We start from the raw sequence: 19,426 nt of genomic DNA on the forward strand, positions 1-19,426 counted from the left end.
GAAAACCATCCCAGCAAAGTTTGTCACGTAGACCTGGTTATATATATGCCAGCAACTTTCAGCATGGCTTTATAATGCTAGTATGAGCTTATTATATGTACTAAATGACTTTCATGGACCAAGTTGGTACATGAATAAAATATGCAAGGCTAGGTCTTCTGCAGCAGAACCAAATCCCTTCATTACCCTGCTGACCATATTAAAGATCTGCAAAATAACCAATTGTAAAGAAGATGGATTTGGACCCCTCTATATACCTATTCTCCTACTAGAAGCCTTCTAGCAAAGGACCTTTTAAAACAGAAGTGCCATACCATGTTGTCAAGGCCTGTCATTTCCTTTGATGCACTGTGGTTGCTGACTTTTCCCTAATCAAGGTAGCTGCAATGTCTTGCTAACTATGGATCAGGTTCTGACAAGTTGCAGATAACATTTGTCTGAAAGACTGGCAGACTGGCATGTTGTCAGGATGCAGGGTTCACAAAGAAAACTAAAAATCCGTTCAGTAGCTGATATATTTACCATGTGGCAAGTCTTAATCTGCTTTACCTAAAGATACAGACATTTTACAGGAAATTATTAAAACAATGGGAGAAAAAATATGTTCCCCTTGCACAGGAAAAGTATTCTTCCTAAGCTTTCCAAGACCCAAAAAAGCAGAACTTTGGCTGGGGGGGGGGGGGGGGGGGGGCAGCGAGGGGCAATATTGTTATTCAGCAGCTTTGGGGGTTTCTTTGACTTGTTTATTTTTGGTTTTTACATTCGAAGATCTGTGAAGTCAGTTCATTCTCAGTGGAACTTCCCCTCCTCTGTGCTTGTACATTACTTATTTGATTTAATTTAGTGTGATGTTTGACATGAAACAAATATTTAATATGATGAATAAAACATTGCTTGAAGAGGAAAAAATAAATGTAGGACACCATTCAAACATGTCCTTTCTTCCAGAACAATTGCCCTTAGGAAACACAGTGCAGTTTAAGCAGTTTTAGATTTGTAGATAGGAGCAGGTGCTTGCTCTAAAACTTGCATAGGGTTTTTTGGACTCTGCTCTATTACAAAGATGTATAATAAAATCTCATCAATGGCACTTAGCAAGATAAAATAATTGCTCATATTTTCAAAATGGTAATCTATTGAAAATATGAAAAAAATACTAATTAAGGAAGCAATTTATTTTGTCTTCAAGAGCTAGCATTTTATTTAACCTATTTGAATTTAACTTAATCCGTTTATGCCAATTTATCTTTTGCCCAGGAAAATTATTTAATGGAAAATTTTCAAAGAATCAATATCATTCAATTAGCAACAGAACTCTGACTTACACTGACATGATTTTATTTAGCCTTGCAATTTGCTGCTTCTTCTTTTGTAATTAAAACCTATATATTTTATCTCCATTAAGCCACAAATTTTAAAACTGTCTGCCTGTTATTTATACAACAAACAAGATTCATTTCATTTCTAAATAATTACTCTGTGCTTTGGGAAACTGAATCCGAAGGCAAAGAGAGTTTAGAAACTTTATCAGAGCAATAATCGCGATGAAAGCCAAGGCCTGCAATGTTGCCTTCCTAATACAAAATGGAATTTATACATATCATTAAAGAAGACCTGGTGTTTTTCCTCTTGATTTCCTGAGCTACTAACAAATCTCAACTCAACAACCCTACCTCTGCCTGTAACTCCTACCTGTCTTATCTACAGTCGGTCTCACAGTTCTTTCTCAGCAGCCTGAGTCAAGCTGGGCCACATCAGAGCTGGGCCCTGCATCCACGGTACTCAGGCAGCTGAACCCCCTGGAATGGAGGAAGCCTATAACAGGGGTTAGAGAGAAGCTATCAGTTACACTGTCGATCCCACAGAATTAGTAGGAATGCACCTTCTTGGCCCGGCTCTAGGTCAAATCATTAGTAAATAAGACAGAAGAAACTAACGTACTGCCCAACTGAGAATTCAGTGTAAAGAATCAAATAAATATAAGCATTTCAGATACTCATGTACCTCGAACCATGACCATCTTCTAATCTAGAAGAATCCATCAACATCTAATTCTACAGCCACTGCTATCATCCCAATAATCTTCCATTAATATGAAAGTTACTGAGGTATGCTGTCACTGAGAAGACTGCCAGCATTGAGACGGAAGTTCGTTGCCAGAATCGAGATCATCTCTGCCACTTTTATTCAGTCTCCTTGTGAATGTATCACATAGTATCACAAAACAAATTTCCCATGAAGCACTTTCTTCATGCAGGGCACTCCCTGGTTGTAGTCAGAGGGTGAAACAGGGTTGTCTATGAAAAGAGAACGCTGTCTACCGAATCCTGCTTCATTTGCTGTAATTTGGAAGGTAAAAAAGAAGGGAAATAATTGTAAGTGTGATCTCTTGATTTAGGCAACTGCAAGTATCCTGAAGAACTGTATTTTAGCCTTATTTCTGCCATAAGGTATCAGTAAATGAAATGGTGTATGACTTGTTTAAAATAAATATATCACAAATGTTCATTCTGAGTGTGTAATGTTCTTTTTACCCCAGAAAATGTATTATTTGTCTAAATGACTGAGATAATATATTTCATCCTCAAATATTTTGCTCTTTCACATCCCTATACATACGTGAGTGTATTTTATGATCAGAAAAAGTGCAAAGTGTCTAAATAGACATTCTCTTTCTAAGTCAGGTTCACCCCTTTCACGCAGGAAATTATCAGGAACATTTTTAAAGATCTGCAAATAAATGAGGAAGTAAAAATTACAGAGAGCACTTAGGTGTGTTATGCCTATATAGAAAAACTCTCATTTTGATAGTGAACAGTTCCCAAGTATAAAGGCTTGGGGGGGAGGACATGATCACTATGAAAAATAAAGTATTTTATCTTAAAACTTAAAAAGAATTGAAAGCATTTTCTACTGACAGTTGCAAATCTAGTAGACGCATTTGGTAACAGTTGAAGTCTGGAAGCAAGAGAGTTTAACATGTTCAAAGTCAAACAGAAAATTGACACACTTTTGGTCTAGGGTTACTTGAAAACTGCTGTCATTAATGTTCTCCTCCATTTTCTAGCTAACAAGAAATTTTAAGTTCTTCTGAAACCTCTCTGAACCTCTTTTGATGGAATGAGTTTGCATTCTCTCTAGCATTTCAGAAGGCAAACAGAAATGATTGTTTCAACTTAATATACTATCTATTGAAATAGTCATTCAAAAATGTTTTTATAATTCTAAGAATCTGATACCGGATCAATGGGATTATGACTTTCATGTCCAAAAGCTGTTATGTCAAATCAATGGCTTAAACAACATATTTGAGTGATAATTTAACAGAAAAGAAATTCAATATCACTATGGTACAATTAAGGATTCTTAAACCAGCAACACAGAAGAATCCTGCTCTTCTTCGTGAATAAAGGAAACCTTTTATAATGACTAAGAGCAATTAGATCCCATTCATTTACATGTTGGTTGATGGGCAAACATGAGAAAAAATGGAAGGTAGAGAGTCTGTAAAATTTGAAACATAGAGTCTGCTGGAATCTGATTATGGTTTTATGGGCTAAAAGTCAAGTTTGTGATTGATGGTTGAGACCAAAGAACAGTCCATCAAACTTGCAGGAAATAGGATATACTGAATGAGATTTTCACCTAAACAGAAGACAAAGGGCTGCAGTACCAAAATGGAAGGAAGCATTTGTGGCTCAGCAGTTTCCTGAGCACACCTCCTTTCCACTATGAAAAGTCAGAGACTCTTTCAAGTTAGGTGCTCAACATCAAGGAATGCCTTATGACGTGGGCCTTAACAGTGTCCAGTGGATCTTCCCTACTAGCAGAAATGGGATGATCAAGCCCTGAGTAAATTCATGTGGAAAGAGAGGTTGTTAAATTGAACTTATCCTGAAAATTTGCTACAGCAATGCACCTGAAACAAATGTTTTCAAATGCTTAGTTTGGTATTTTGCTTGGATTTAAGTTAGAAATAATTCTGCAGCATACGTGTGAAAATAAGAGATCTGAAATTGTGAGTTTGGACCATAGTTTAGCCTCATGGCCAAACTCCTTTCCTGCTCATAGCTGCATAATGTTTTTGTAGTAATGACAGCAACTGCTTGCTTGAAAGAGTGATAGTAGGAAAGTATTTAAACAGAATAAAACCTTGCCTGTTTCTGAAATAAATTAGTGGGTAAATTTTATCCCAGTGTAATGTTTATTACATGCTTTAGGTCTCATTCATTTTTAAAACACAGACTTTGAAGATGGAGCTATGTGATTCTTTGTTCTTATACTTCAGGGTAGTGAAAAAGGATATACTTCTCCTTCTGTCTGTTTTCTTCAGTTCTTCTAGATATGTTCTGAAAATCACTACCATGAGGGCAAGCAGTCTTCGTGCACAGCCACCTGTAGCTCTTCAGATCAGTTTTTGAATCTCTGATAGAAGATGTAGAGGAAAGCCATTAAATCACAAAGGATGAGCTGGTAAATATGGGGGCTGGGGGGAGAAGAAAATAGAAAGATTTTGATTTTTGGAGAAGGAATATTGTATTGGGTATAAAAGATGTAGCTGGTATTCTTTTTGTATCGATGTGCATTGTGATTCATGTAATTAAAGGTCAATCTCTTAGACATAAATTGTCAGGCAAGAATTTTAATAAGTAAGATGTTATGCTTGCTTGTCATTACCATGGACATGAAGGTCTTGATTCAGTAACTTATGATAATCACAAACCTAACTTTGCACCCATAAATTGAATGTGAAAGTTTCAGTATACTGATGTATATTGTATATTGATGACATGATAAGCAATAGCTTATCAAAATCCGTATTTAACTGAAATATCATTGACTGCTGACTATAATACAATAGAAAATTTCTACACAAAAATGCTGACAACATCATGATTTGAAACTTGAGGTTCTGACCTAGAACCTTGCTGAAAGAAATATTACAAGTCTTATTTTACAAATGTATCTTTCCAAAAGAATTATGGAAATTCATATTTTTTGAGCTATTCAATCAGCACACAACTATGTTGTCTTTGGATAGCTCATAAAGTAGAAGAGTGAATGTGAAGAAAAAGCAAAGGATAAATTATAGCCTGAGGATAAGGAATAGCTTAATACATGATGTATAAGTGCAATCATTATTATAGTTTCATAAAATATTGGTCATGCATGGATTATATTTTATTTGAAATATGATACAAAAAGGGCTTACTTTTCAAAATGCATACTTGCACTTTGAAGCATAATACGCCTCCAGTTCCAAGAAGAGATAAGCATTTGTGTAGAGAAGCAAACAAGCTTATGGACTTAAAGTAACAGCTTTAATGACCAACTGACTTCTGCCATCTCTTAAACAAAGTTTCAAAGAAATAATGTTGTAAACACTAGCATAAGTATTTTGTAAGACCCTGTTTGTCTCATTCTGGGAAGTTCTTAGGGGATTATTTCATACAGTTAAATGTTGCTGTTACTTTAAGGGACTCCTGATAGTACCTAATGTTAGATGTGCATAACTATGCAAAAAAGTATATACAAGTTATGTACAAAAATACCTATTTTTTTTCAGAAAATTGTTAAAATAGCATGGATGCTTTCTAACTTCAGCTATCCTAAGAAAGAGCAGAAGGGGTTACTATATTTATTTTAAATTTTCCTGCCAGTCTGGCTTCATGTGTTACACATCTCATTTTCATCAATGTCCTTAGGCAACAAAAGTCAGACAGCGTTACTGAAACATATTTCAGCAAAATAAAGCAATATAATGCAGGACATTCAATCTAAAACAGGGGAGAATGAAAATGAATGATCGTAATTTCATACACTGACAAGGCTTTTCAAGATAAAGTATGAAAAGTTTCTTAAAAAACAAGTAGTATTTCAACATAGCAGGTAGTTTATTCCAGCTGTTGGCAATACCCTGTTAAAGTCTGTCTCCATAGGCATATTTTAGTCTGAGCCTCTTTATAGGATCATTTCCAATCTGCACTGAAAAAGTGAATATAAAAGCATGGGTACAGAAATATGCTTATGTTTATTCAGTGTAATGAACAAGCCATATAAGCAAAGTCGACTTGGAATGATTGCATGGCACCATTCAACACACATTTTTGTGCCTTTGGTAGTCAGAACTCTTATACAATAATTCTTAACAATTATTAACTGATCAATCTCCATGATATCTGGTGAAGCACGAAGGACACATTACATTTCAACGACAGCATTCATTACTTTCCGAGCGCCCTCTGCCCCGGTCTTGCAGTATTGCATAGTTAGGAGAGATGGCCTTTTGGCCTTTGAAATCCAGAACTGTATCCTGAATCTTTCCCAAAACAGTCATACATAAATGATAAAAGCAATCCCAGCTTTCATAACTGACATCTCTTCTTGTGCAGCTGCCATGAAAAGAGTAAACATATTTAAACAGACTGTTGGCTTGTAAACTATTATGATTCTACTGTGCTGACATTGTCAGCTATGCACAGGACAAGAAACAGAAGATGAGATATCTTAGATTCTTTAGTTTTAGAGTCTTTTTCTTTTTTAAAGGATAAGATGTTAACTAGGCCTTGCTGCCAAACTGACAACAAGATCAGATACCTTCCCAAACAGTAGCCTGCCAGGCAATCAGTGTGTCTGTACCTGAAAATTTAACTGTGTGGGATGAACACAGATACTGAGAGCAGGAAAGAGTTACGTATTCCAGCCCTGGGCCTGTATTGTTGATGCTCAGCTTAGCAGGGATACAGTGCTAACATCATGTTTGCAAAACATTAGTCTACATGTGTTATGGCTATCTAAAACCATACACCAAAATTTCTATAGCCAAGACCACTGATTTATTTAAATGATTGTCCCCTCTAAAAAATAAAAACAGAACTCAGCACTAACTGAAATGGAAAATACTCCACTTGCTAGGACTGACTAACTACATTCATTCATTGAACCAGTCAACTATTTTCTCAATTTCTATCAGTGTTCACATTTTCCTCAGTGAGGAAACTATAAAGAGATGCTTAAAGATAATACTCTTCTCAATGGCCAAACTTATGAGACATAAAAGTATTCTCTTCCCCAACTCATGTGAAACTGAGTTTCATGTAAATTACAAGCCATTATAATTAATCAGTGGAACGCTGATTATTCTATTGTACAAAAAGTACAGTTTCCTGGTGCTAGAAAGAACTAATAACAGGGGAGAAGGAAGGATAAATTTCCAGCATTGTACCACATACCTATTAAAGAAGGATGATAACTGAAGCCCAGCTAAATCCTTTCCAAAGACCAGTTTTAGTTTGAAACACTGGCAGTTACAGTCTACCTATTTGGGAACTGCAGTCTAATCAACACTTATATCCATACTTTTTTCTTGCCCGGTAGTTTGTCTAAGGAGATTTACTTGTAATGCTCCAGTTAAGGAAAATAAATTTCAATTTTGGCTTATATCCGTCATGTCTAAAGTGCTGTATTCCAAGGTTGTAAGGCATCACCTGTGACCACTTATAATATTTCACTTCCATATAGCCAGATTATTACCCCTTGCACCAGTTTGATCTTTGACAAATGGAAATTGAGTGACTTGTTTCAGAAAGAGTAAAACAAAACCAAGAAATGTCCTACCTTATCATCTCTCACGTTAATAATGAAAGCTAATATACTTACACAGATTCTTAACCTTCTACTATTTGCTGCCATTTCACATCTAGAGATCTCAGGCATGCAGGATTTTTACCAACTAACAAGTCCACAGAATCATTTTTTATTTCATTAGAAATACATGATCCCAGGTCATGTATCAGAAAGTTGTAATGAAGTTCTGGAAGTCTCTTTGATAGTTTCACTCTGTATGTAAGGCATCAATCCTAAAAATGTGACAGGATTCAGAAGCATTATAAAATGTCAAAATAGTCAACAAACTGTGGTTCTGCTATTGTGCTTGATGACAGCCTAAGATGATTCTGTATTGAAAACTAACAAGAGTTTTCACCAGGCAAGATGTTCAAAGGGTGACGGGTTTGTTTCATTTACCAGAGCAACAGACATAATATGACTAATAGGATGGAGTCCTGTCAGTTCCTGCAGCACAAAATTAAAGGTATCAGTATGCTATGGTCATATCACAGCTCCATTGATTATACCTTAATATACATATTTCTGAAATAATGATTGGATGCACAGTCAGTATAAATAAAAAATATAGGATGAATTTAGAATTTAGCTTGTGATTCATTCATACCCATTCATCCCATATTGCATTCATTCATACCCATTCCTGATTTCTACAAACAGTGCGGAAGAATGATTTTTAGATGATGAGAGATTCATAATTTGCTTGTAGGTGTTGTTAGACACATACCCTACTTAGTGTATGACATGCTCTGAACACTTTGTCTGGCTGATTTTGGCTATGCATTTTGGAAACAGGTATCCGCCCGTCAGATTAGTCACATTGTCTATATAACAATATCAGTCAGGCAAAGCTTAAAAACAGAAACAGAGCAATCTGTAATATTTGAGGTAGAAAGGATTCTTGCATTAAGCAAATGTATTCTTTTAAAGGGAGACTCTCATTAGATATAATTTCAACAGCATTTAGATTATTGGACTAGCAAAATAATAATATAATTATTCCTAGAGCCAGCTGGAAGCAAAGGCAGAGTAGGTGGGTGCTGAAGCAGATAAGCAGATTAACAGGGGTAGCAGAACAGTCAAGGACTTTCTCTCTTGATCCCTTACATATCTGCTCAGCAACAGAACAGCAAGCCCAGCTGGAAAGGCTCTCTTTCTTCTCTGCTCTTCCCTCGTCTCACCTATTTTACTCAAGACCCAGCAAGGGCCCAGCCCCGTATCCTTAGTCAGTTTAGCCTATAAAGCTGAGAAGCCTTGAGCCAGTTCAAAAAAAGTAAATGCGTTTTCCTGTGGAATTTTCCATGAGCATTTTTATTTATCAATATGCTATTGGTAGATGATAGGCTGACATAGCAACAGTCTTTCCCTCAGTTGTCCCCAGTCTAGCCAATCTGTTCATTTTTGAATGCACAGGACACAATTATACCTCTCCCTTTTTTTTCATATAATCTAGTCTCTTTCCAAGAGAATTAATATGATCACACTCATTAGGGGTGATGTAACTTTGCACGGATCTGACCAGGTATGAGGTGTCAAAGCAGTACGTCTTCACATTACAAAATTTAACAGTTCAGGAAATGTGAGAAAAAACAAAAATGCAAAAATGCCACCATCTGCTTATTTCCTGATTACAGGTAATTCTAATATCAATTTTGCACCTGCATATATTCGAGGACACAATGCATGTCACTTGGTAATCTAAATACAATAAATCAGGCTCTTACACACATAAATAACATCAATTATAGGCATCAAAACGAATCCAGGTTTATATCCAAATTTCTTAGTCTCTACTAACTTATAATTAGAATGTCAAATCTACTTTCTATTGCAAAAAAATACAGTATATTGAAATACACTAGAGTTAATTTCCTAACCATGACAAAGCTCACTTGATGTAGATACCTAATGACTGTAATTATCTAAACAGCTAGGGTCAACTGGTACATCTAACATTCTGGTAAAAATAAAGTTGTTTATAGGTTGCCTGTCACAGATGATAAAATGATGTGTTTCTTTTATCTCTCCCTCTGCTCATCTCTCTTATTATTTATTTATTCCTTTTTTTTCTCCCCTAAATACTGTCAAAGGAAACAGTGCAATATTGTACATGCAGAGGGTCTCTCCTGTTCTGATCACTGGAACCAGTGGGAATCTTTCTGTGGTAAACCATTAAGAACTTAGTCCACTCATCAGTATAATATTGGTAACGGCATGGGGAAAGGGATCTTCACTTTTCTTCAGTTTGAGAACCTTCCTTTCATGGGTTGGTTACAGGAAAAAATGCCTAATCATATTCTGGCGCAAAGTAGGAGTTCCCATTTCCTTTTCCCATATTGCATTTACTAGTCGTTAGGAACTCACTGTATGGTTATGCTGCAGAGACAAAATCAGGCTGGCTCTGTGTTTGCTAACAGTGGCATCAAAACCACTGGGGATTACTGTGGAGATGCACTTCAACCAGTGTGCACAGCACCAGCCAGTAAAGCCCAAAGGAGAGGCAAGGCTTACTAGGCCATTGCCCAAATGCTGTTTTATTACTTCCAGATTGGAAGTGCTAGTTTGTACGGTGTTGCATTTTGTTCATCTGCACATCAGCATCCATATCCCTCTGTGGCTATAACTTCTATCTGTTAGGTCAAAACACTGGCATACTCAGCCTGACTGGTCAAATTTGCCCAGTATACAATATTCACAATAGTATGCTAAGAAATGACTTAATAACAGTAACTACAATTACAAAAATTATGCCTTCCTAGCTAATTGTCATGAAGGCATACATGGAAAATTCCTTACTGAAAACATGCACTTCAAAATGGAATAACATGGAAACTGCTAAAATTTGAAATAACCATTAGAAGATGTTATGTTCCTGTTGGTATAGAAACAGGGTGGTAATTGAAAGCAGAGAAGAAATATGTTCCCTCTGTCTGATCTTTCAAATAAACACCTTCAAATTAACAGAAGTGAATGGTGTGTGGTTGTAAGAACAGAAGAAAGAAAAAAAATCAAAGAAAACCAAGAAAATGACTACTTTTTATCCATCCCAGGGTGTAAAATATATTTATATGGGCTACATTATACATTCCCTACTAAAGAAGTGAACATTTTTGAGTCCCTATTGGAAAGTGGAAATAATTAATAGGAAGAGAGGCAGTTTATGATTTTTTATCCCTAAATGTAATCTAAATCAGAAGGGAATATGTTTCTACTGAAAGAACTGGGGAAGTGACAGAAACAGTCACAGAGGGATTATACTGACAACTTCGTAACTGGGAATATGAGAGAGTCAGAATGAGTACAGACAAAACAAACTTCAATACGAAATTTCCAAAAAATAATCTTCTCTGAGCTTGCAGCCTTTCAAAAAAACTCTGACATACTATATCTTCCTATATTTCTGCTTTAAGTCACCAAGTCAGTTTGGCAAGTTGATCTGTACTGTTGCATTAACTACTTCATTTTGTGATCCTGATGGTGATGTTTCTTCACATTTTCCCCATATGCTTAGCTGTTCAAAGATCTTCCAAAAAAAATGACAGATCTATTGGAGTACCTGGAGTACATGAAAGGAGTTATTTTTGATATACAGGTTAATTTCTGGGATCTGCCTGATGTGTAGAGGAACATGAAAAATATCAAGCTTGAAAATAATCAGCTACACAGGTCTGCTGCACAGTAAGGCAAAATTTTTGTGCACAAGTGTCCATTCAGATATTACCTACTCTTTCCCAAAATGTATGTGCCTGTGTCACAGAATCCTTGTAAAACCCAGAGGTGAAACATCTCCAGAAGCAGTGATAGACCAGCTTTTCAAAGACCCTTTCTACACTTCATGCATGTCCCAGACTTGAACCTCTGACTCTGGCCCATCACGCCTCCTGTATTTCACAGCTGTGAAATACTGCTTCTCCTAACTGAGACAAGTACTAGCTAGATGAGGCTTCTCCTCTAGTCATTGAACAGAATAAGATAAACTCTGTAGTTAGAGCTGCTACAGAGAAAGAACAGTGGCAGTCACAGATAAGCGTAAGTACAGGTTCAGAGCTCTTTGAAGAAAACACAGTACAAGCAAGGCAGATCCAGCTGTCACAATTTACCCTGATTCACAAGGATTAGCAGAAAAATTCTATCACCAAATCTAAGGAAAAAAAAACCCACGGAATGGGCTTTCTGCAGAATTAACAGTGCAGAATCCTTATTTGGAAATAATTCAAAAACAGAAACAAAGAGTAGCAGCTAATAGTTTTCTCAGTGGTGATAGGTCATTGGTGGCCTCTTTACATTATTCAGTCACCTGTAAATGATCCGAGAAAAGGGAAAAATAATGAGGTGAAAAAACCCTCCTACTGCTGAGTTATTCAGCATAGGCAAGGTTTGGCTGAGAAAAATTACAGGATGACCTCATGATACTGAGAGAAAAAATGGTAGGTGAAATCCAATGTAGATAAATGTAAAGCAATACTCATGAAAAAAGAAATTAAGATTTCTAATTATATAGAAACAGTGATGCACTCTGAGTTATCTGTGAATGAGTTTCAGGGTTATAAAACATCATTTCATTGTTCAGAAGCAAATGCCTGGAAAATTAACACAATGTTAGAAATTATTAGGAAAGAAATAGAGAACAAAACAGAAAACAAGCCATTACATAAATTCATCCTAAATAGTGTGTGCCATGTGGATCCCTCAATCTCTAGAAAAGTATAGAAGTACTAAAAATGTATATGACAGGAAATGGTTTCTGTGTAAGGAGCAGTTAAATATCATTCTCCTAGAAGAAAGCTGTCCAAAATTGACCCAAATCAGAAATGGCACGGAGATGGTGAATAGGAGGTAACAGTTCACTGTCTCTTCAGATACAAAAAGTAGGGAGCAGCAACTGAAGCAATTAGTCAGCAGCAAAACAACTAAAATAAGATGCTTCTTTACAAAAAAGTATAATGTTAATACTACATATTTCCTGGGATTCAAAAATGGATTAGACCAATTCATGGAAAAAAATCCATTAAGCGCTATGAAATTCAGAGAGATAAGCTCTCTGTCTCAAACAATGTATTAGTTCAATCACTGGAGCACGGGAAATTATTCAAGGGAATTAGCACTGTGCGCTTGCTCTGGTTTAACACTCTTCCAAGAATCTGTTATTGACCATGGTTGGAAAGGGGATGCTGCATAGATGGATCTTTGGTCGGAGGTCCTTTGAAGGATGGACTTATGGTCCCCCTTACATTTTAACAGCACTGACTACAAGATTACCATTCCTGAAGTAAGAATGGTAGTCAAGATTACCTTTTCCACTGCCTAGCTAAATTTGGCCTGACACTTTTCCTTCTCTGTTTTCCAGTGGTATATAGAAAGGGTTAGTGAAACTGGAGTTGGTGGCTGAAGCTTAACTATTTGGCTTTAACTTGATCAAAGAAGAGCAGGTCTCACTCAGTTAACACTGGTGTTTGCAGAGTAAAGGCACTAACAGCATCACCCTTCAGTTAAGACAGATATTTGACTCTGTAAACATTTCTCCTTCCCTCCACTGATCATTTAAGACAACCTGTTTGACTCTTGGAGGAGCACAGTAGAGGAGATGCACTGACTTAGTCCTAGCTGTTAGACTGTGGTTTTAAGTGTTATCATCTCCTAGGAAATATTATTTAATATAGTGGTACACTTCAAGAGAGATGACAATGGAAACTTGTCTTAGCATAATTTTATTGCATTCTCTGTGGTAACTACAGAAGTCCATTAAAGCTGTTTTTCCAATATACTTTCAGCTAGATCAGTGACACAAACAGCACCACTACGAGAGCTCTTTAAGACAGGTAATAGCTGCCAGGACTCTATATTTACCAAAGCTCCTTCTAGAGCACAACTTTAAGATCTAAAAGGAAAGGCCAGATTCTCTGTGGGCATAAACCAGCACTATTTTTTGAGGAAATTGAAATAAATTACAGTCACATAGCACTTGGCTCTGCTTAAGCCAGTTCTTTATTTTTTCAGCTGCATGATCTACACCAGACTCTGGGATAGATGAATGATAGACATGACACTTTAATTGGCAATTACAATACAAAAGAGTCCAGCATCTGCAGACTGTTGGCATTTAAAAAAATACCTTAAGAATGGTTACATTATTGCTGAAATGAAAGAATTAATCAAAGGGGCCAGATTCCCAAATTTACAAGCCTTAGTGACATCATGATGACAGTGGACTACAAACATATGTTGAAAAAACCTGTGTAAATAAAAGAAAGTTACAAACAGGAAGATTATCTTTCAAATGGCATGAACCTCATTATTTAATTGTTTAGTAATAGCTAATGTAGACATCATTTCTAAATGATATGAATGATAAAGTAAGTTAATGCAAAAGTAGCAGTGTAAAGGACATATTTAATAAATATTAAAAAATAATAATAAAAGTTTATTTACAAATCTCTTAGACTATACTCATCAGCATTTTCTTTTACCAATAGTTCAACATCAGATCTGCTAATCTCCTTTGTACTTAGTTCTTAATAGGATAAACATCCATAAAAGTTACCCACTCTATCACCTCTTCAAGCTATACAAATTGAAGATAGTGCCATATTTTAATTAAAAGATGAAAATGGCAATTCTATTGAGCTTTATTTTTAAATAATGAGAATGATTACAGAATAATTTACCCTGGCCTGATGACACCTGACATTTCTTTCATTATTTGGTGGGAGCTTGGGCATGTACATATTTTCTGTTCCTTTCTGATAGAAGAAATAACTATTTTTTAAAGCAACTCATATTGTGTAGCCAAATACTAATAAAATCTTTCAACATTTATTGAGTAACAAGCTGTTTACTTTTTGGAAGTTGCAAAGTGCATGAAATTCCCATGGGATTTGCAATTGGTAGCTAGGTGTGGCAGATGGGACACAGTATTGAAATATCTGAGGAGAGATATTATATTGGAAAACTTTTTAAAGACTTGTAGAAAATTTTGGTTTAGCTGGGAAGATAAAACTTTTAAAAATATTAAATTCTGTACATAACAAAAAAACAAACAAAATAGTTTCAAGATCAAATAAATAATTGTCTTAAATAATTAACAGTTTTTATAGAGTTAATATTAAGCATGGTGTGATAGCAGCATTTCTTTTTCCCTGAAGGGAAAAAGACTTCATTTTACCTCTATTTGTACAAATGAGGTTTGAAAATTGGTTTGGGTTGACTAAAGTACCAATAAACTGCAGCCACAACATTTCTGGGCTATTTACTGTAAAGAGCAAGATTCACTTTGCAATTAGTGCTTGGATCTCAGTGAAACAGCTAATATCAAGACTGAAGTTGTTGGCTGCTAAAGTCAGACTTCTACTGAATAATTATTAGAGACTGAAAGTTTTGCTGCAATTTTCAGTTGATACTTCTGATAGAGTAGAAAATTGCTGTAAGCCACAGTATTCTGGCACATGTCCACTTTCCTGTCTGTCTTATGAGTGATCTGAAATAATAAAACAAATTGCTCTGGTGACTATTAAAGCTCTCCCCTGAGATATTTAAAGGGTCAGAAAGGTCTCCATCAATTAAGACCTACTGCTTGGAGTGATGTAGTTTGGATTTTTGGTTTAAAAAGAATCATACAGAAAGGAGACTGAGATTTTACTTCTGGTTAAAGCTCTCTTCCTTCTTCCTCAGCTGGGAGTTTTGTCTACAAACCTACAATCTCTTTTGCTTTAGAGAGTTTTTAATAAAGTTCAGGCTAATTTCTAATAAAGTTCAGGCTTAATTTTACTCTGCAAAGTTTCTGTTTTATTTGTCTGGTCCAAAGATAAAATTCTTTCTTTTCAAAAGAAATGGCTTGCAGCTACGTAAGATTTTCTGTGGAAGAGTGAAGGAATAGATAATCCATCCTAAATCTTATCTCTCTGACAGAAATTGCTATTTCTACACAGCTATGGCTACAGAAGGAGTTGCCAGATCATTTAAGCATACTCTTGGTATGTTCCTTTGGTGCTGAAAAAGGAGAAGCCTATAAAGGATGCTCTTCTGTGGTTTCTCTCCTATTGCTCCTCAGAGCTACAGTTATCTTTTCAAAGATGATGGAGCCAGGAGCAGAGACCAGTGGAGGACTCATCATGTCAAAATTAGCAAGTGGTGCAGAGCTGTAAGAGCAGATCTACAGAGTGAAATGGTGCTGAGGACCCACTGCCCACACTATCTGTCCAGAGAATTTGGCATCAGATTAGCTGCAGCTGGTGCCATGGGACGAACACTTGTGCCAGCAGTCGGTGCACCTTTAGTGGTGCATCTTCTGGTTTAGTTTGATCCTATAGAATCCAGCTTGGGAACTCAGAGACCCACACTGCAATGCAAACCTGAGCGCAGTAAATAGGGATAACAGGGAGATTTGCTTGAAAAACACCCAGCTTATGGTGGAAGTGGAGCACTAACAGAGAGGCATCTACACAGTGCCATTAAAGATGGTTTAACAGCTCCTTGAAATGCCAAAACTAAATGCCAGCACTTCAGGTTCGATGACTTGACTGGGCAGAAGAATTTGGATGAAATAAGAACTCAGACAAAACTTCAAACAGAGAAAAACTTTCAAAAGTGTTTTGGACTGGCATGTATTGTAATTTGTTTAGCGTCACCTATCTCCACCTGGATTCATTTACTGTGAGTTTAATATACTATCTCATTTTCTTTACATACTTCACTTAAGCGTTTAATTGGAGTAGAGTAACTGGCTTGTTTTTAACTCCCATGTCTGTCATTCTCCTCTATTCACCTGATACCCCTGTGATACCCTGCAGCCTGGGTCTGATACACAAATCCTCTAGCCACTAGAACATACACAGCTGACACTCCCTTATTTTTATATTTATTCGCTTTGTTTCTTTCTCACCATATTGACTGGAATTTTTAAATAATGTCTGAATCTATGATGAAGAGAAATATGTTAACAAAAAAAAAAGCCAGGAGTTTTATCCTCCCCTCATTTACACTACCATCAATCATATGCTTTGCAATGAAAAACTATGGATTAATATCAGTATCACAGAGGATAAAGAGATTTATTAGACAAAGATTTAAAAGATTACATAAACTATATGGAGTGGGTGCAGAGGAAGATTCAGAAAATTTCAAATATATTATGAAAGGACCTGGAATAATGTGAGTTGGAGCTATTTGGATTTTAAAACGAGAAGCGGAAGAGAGATGGTGAGGAAACTACTGAAACAAAATTCCCTAAACAGACTAAGATCCATTCACCCTTACATGACAGCTCACATATCAAACGCAAGAACAGACAGAAAAAAATGTATTTATACGGCCAAGTTATAAACCCTTTAACATAACAGTTTATAATGGAAGTGGTGACATGACCTTTACTAGAACTCTGCAAAAGCATCACTATAATCAAGATGAAGAATGACAAGGAATCAAAGGTGAAAGAACTGTCTATATTTCAACCGAAAGGGAGAGACAGGTCTCATGAGTTAGAAACATCACTGCCCTTATGATAGAAATTACGTGGCAGTGGACAGGCTTGCTGTATGGTGAGGTCCATAAAAATAAAAAAAGGAAAAAAAAATGGAAAGGAAATAGATTTCATAGCATTTGCACTTCAGTAAAACAAAAGGTTTGTTGGAAGCATTAGTGAAATTTGACTAATGTATATAGAAATATAGAATCTGAAGTGATTTTGAGATATTCTTCAATCTTTTATGCTCAATTGTACTGTACCTAGAGGGATGTTTAAGCAAGAAGGAACATTCTCAGATTGCAGTAGGGGAGAGTAGCTATTATTGCTAGGCATTTTCTTCAGAATCCATTTGAGCTAAAATTATCGAAACATTTACTGTATATTAGCAATTGAAAAAAATATCTGCTATAGTAACAAAAAATACAAAGAGAAAAAAATCACAAAATAGGGAGAAGGGAAAAACAGCCATATAAAAAAGAGAAAAATATATCCATTTGTTCTATTTAGCTTTAAATATTTTGATTATTCTAGGTTATATCTAATCATATCATATGAGATAAACTCGGCGTTGACCTAAGAGTGCAGAAGACATTTTCATTCTTGACAAACATTTATTATTTTGTTTAAGTTTACAACTTTCATAACTCATTTGAAACGCTATCTTGTGCTATTTGCTGGCACAAGAAGCCATTCATATAATTGTTCTCCATGGCGCAAGGTGTAATGCTGTGATAATAGAGAATAAAGCAGGTCATCTACCTTTAAAAGTTATATTTCAGGCATTATTCAGGGTGAGATTTTTATTCTACAAAGTCATCTAAGGGTCTTACAAGAATTTGCAATACTGTTTATTTATCATATAAGGTTGCTGAGGGCAGTTTTCCACTTTTATTGACATTGTATGTTATTATATAACCAATCCTGATTAAATCAATCTATTGCACCAAAACAGAAAGACTAGGGAGAAACTCCAGGCAAATCTTACCTTTAATACAAATGATCTATCCCTTCACTACACTTTATTTAGAATTAACAATCATTCACCAGCACCAGCACTTGGATGGTATTATTCTCTACATTCCTTAGAAATTAACGGATTCGTGCACTTTTTATAGAGCTGAACAAATGTTTTCATAACAAATCATTTATTTTAGGAATCTGTGGTCCCCTGATAGTCATAATTTATTCACCAAAAACGGTTTTGTTTCTTTGATTTTCTTCTAATAGGAGCAGAAGGGGGAAGCTGCAGCAGTCCTGATTCCACTTTGGGTAACTGAGCCAACCTTGAATGCCTGGTTCCCTCTCTCGCTCTCAGGGCCCTCCTGACGAGCTAGCTGAGCTGCTACTTATCAATTTGCATGTAAACATAAATCATGAACTCTAATCACAAACATGCTGCTCTTTAAGATGTGTCAGCCTCAGATGTCTGAGCTTTTCATTCATTATCAATTCAAGAGACAACATGTCCGGGCAGTTCAAAAGACGTACCTCATTTGTCAAGCCAGAGGCATTCAGCCATTTTAATCTTTAAAACAAGTCTCGTGATCACTATTTGGGCCAACCCATGTTATAAGAAGGAAGAATGTAGTACCCTACAGTGCATTACAACCCTCCTGCTGCTGCCTTTCAGCTAGATTGCAGAGGGCAGCCCCTTCTCTTTGAGAGTATTGGGGTTGCTTGAAGTCCATGTGTCCCTTTGTGGCCACGAGCTTTAACGCTGCCATCAGGAAGCACTCAGCACGCATCCTCTGCAGACTGAGCACAGTGGCATCAGTGTTTCAATATTTCCAGCAGATATCTGGCCATCCAAGGCCTCGCCTTCTAGCAGCAGTGGGTGCTGAAGTTTCATAAAGCTTCCCTCATTTGACAAGAAAGCTACAGGTTTCCGCTGATAATATGAATTCCTACTAGCAGTGCATAACAGCCTAAGTATATTCCAGATACGTTTCTTTACTGCCGTGAAAGCGAGAACAATGTGATTAGACCTGAGCCTAACAGGCTTCTAGAGATATCTTCTCTGACCAAACATGGGCTGCTTACACAGGGGATGGATAGCACTAGCTTTAATTTCTCTGCTGTTGTTATTGCTGTGTAAAATAAAATGGGCTTAAGAGAAGACGCAAGATTCACAGTCCTTAAAAGCATCATACAAAGAACGCTTACAAACTTTCAGTAACATTTAGTGATAACTATTATATTACAAATATATATTTTTTTAAATTCTTTCAATAGCATCTGACCACAGAAGGGTTAAGTTTGCTTTCTGAAGGCACACATACTGATAAAATGTGTTCCTCAAGGAAAAATAATACAAGGAGCACTAGCATGCCTAATGCAAAA

This window comes from Apteryx mantelli, chromosome Z, assembly GCF_036417845.1.
Source record: "Apteryx mantelli isolate bAptMan1 chromosome Z, bAptMan1.hap1, whole genome shotgun sequence".
Lineage (NCBI taxonomy): Eukaryota > Metazoa > Chordata > Aves > Apterygiformes > Apterygidae > Apteryx > Apteryx mantelli.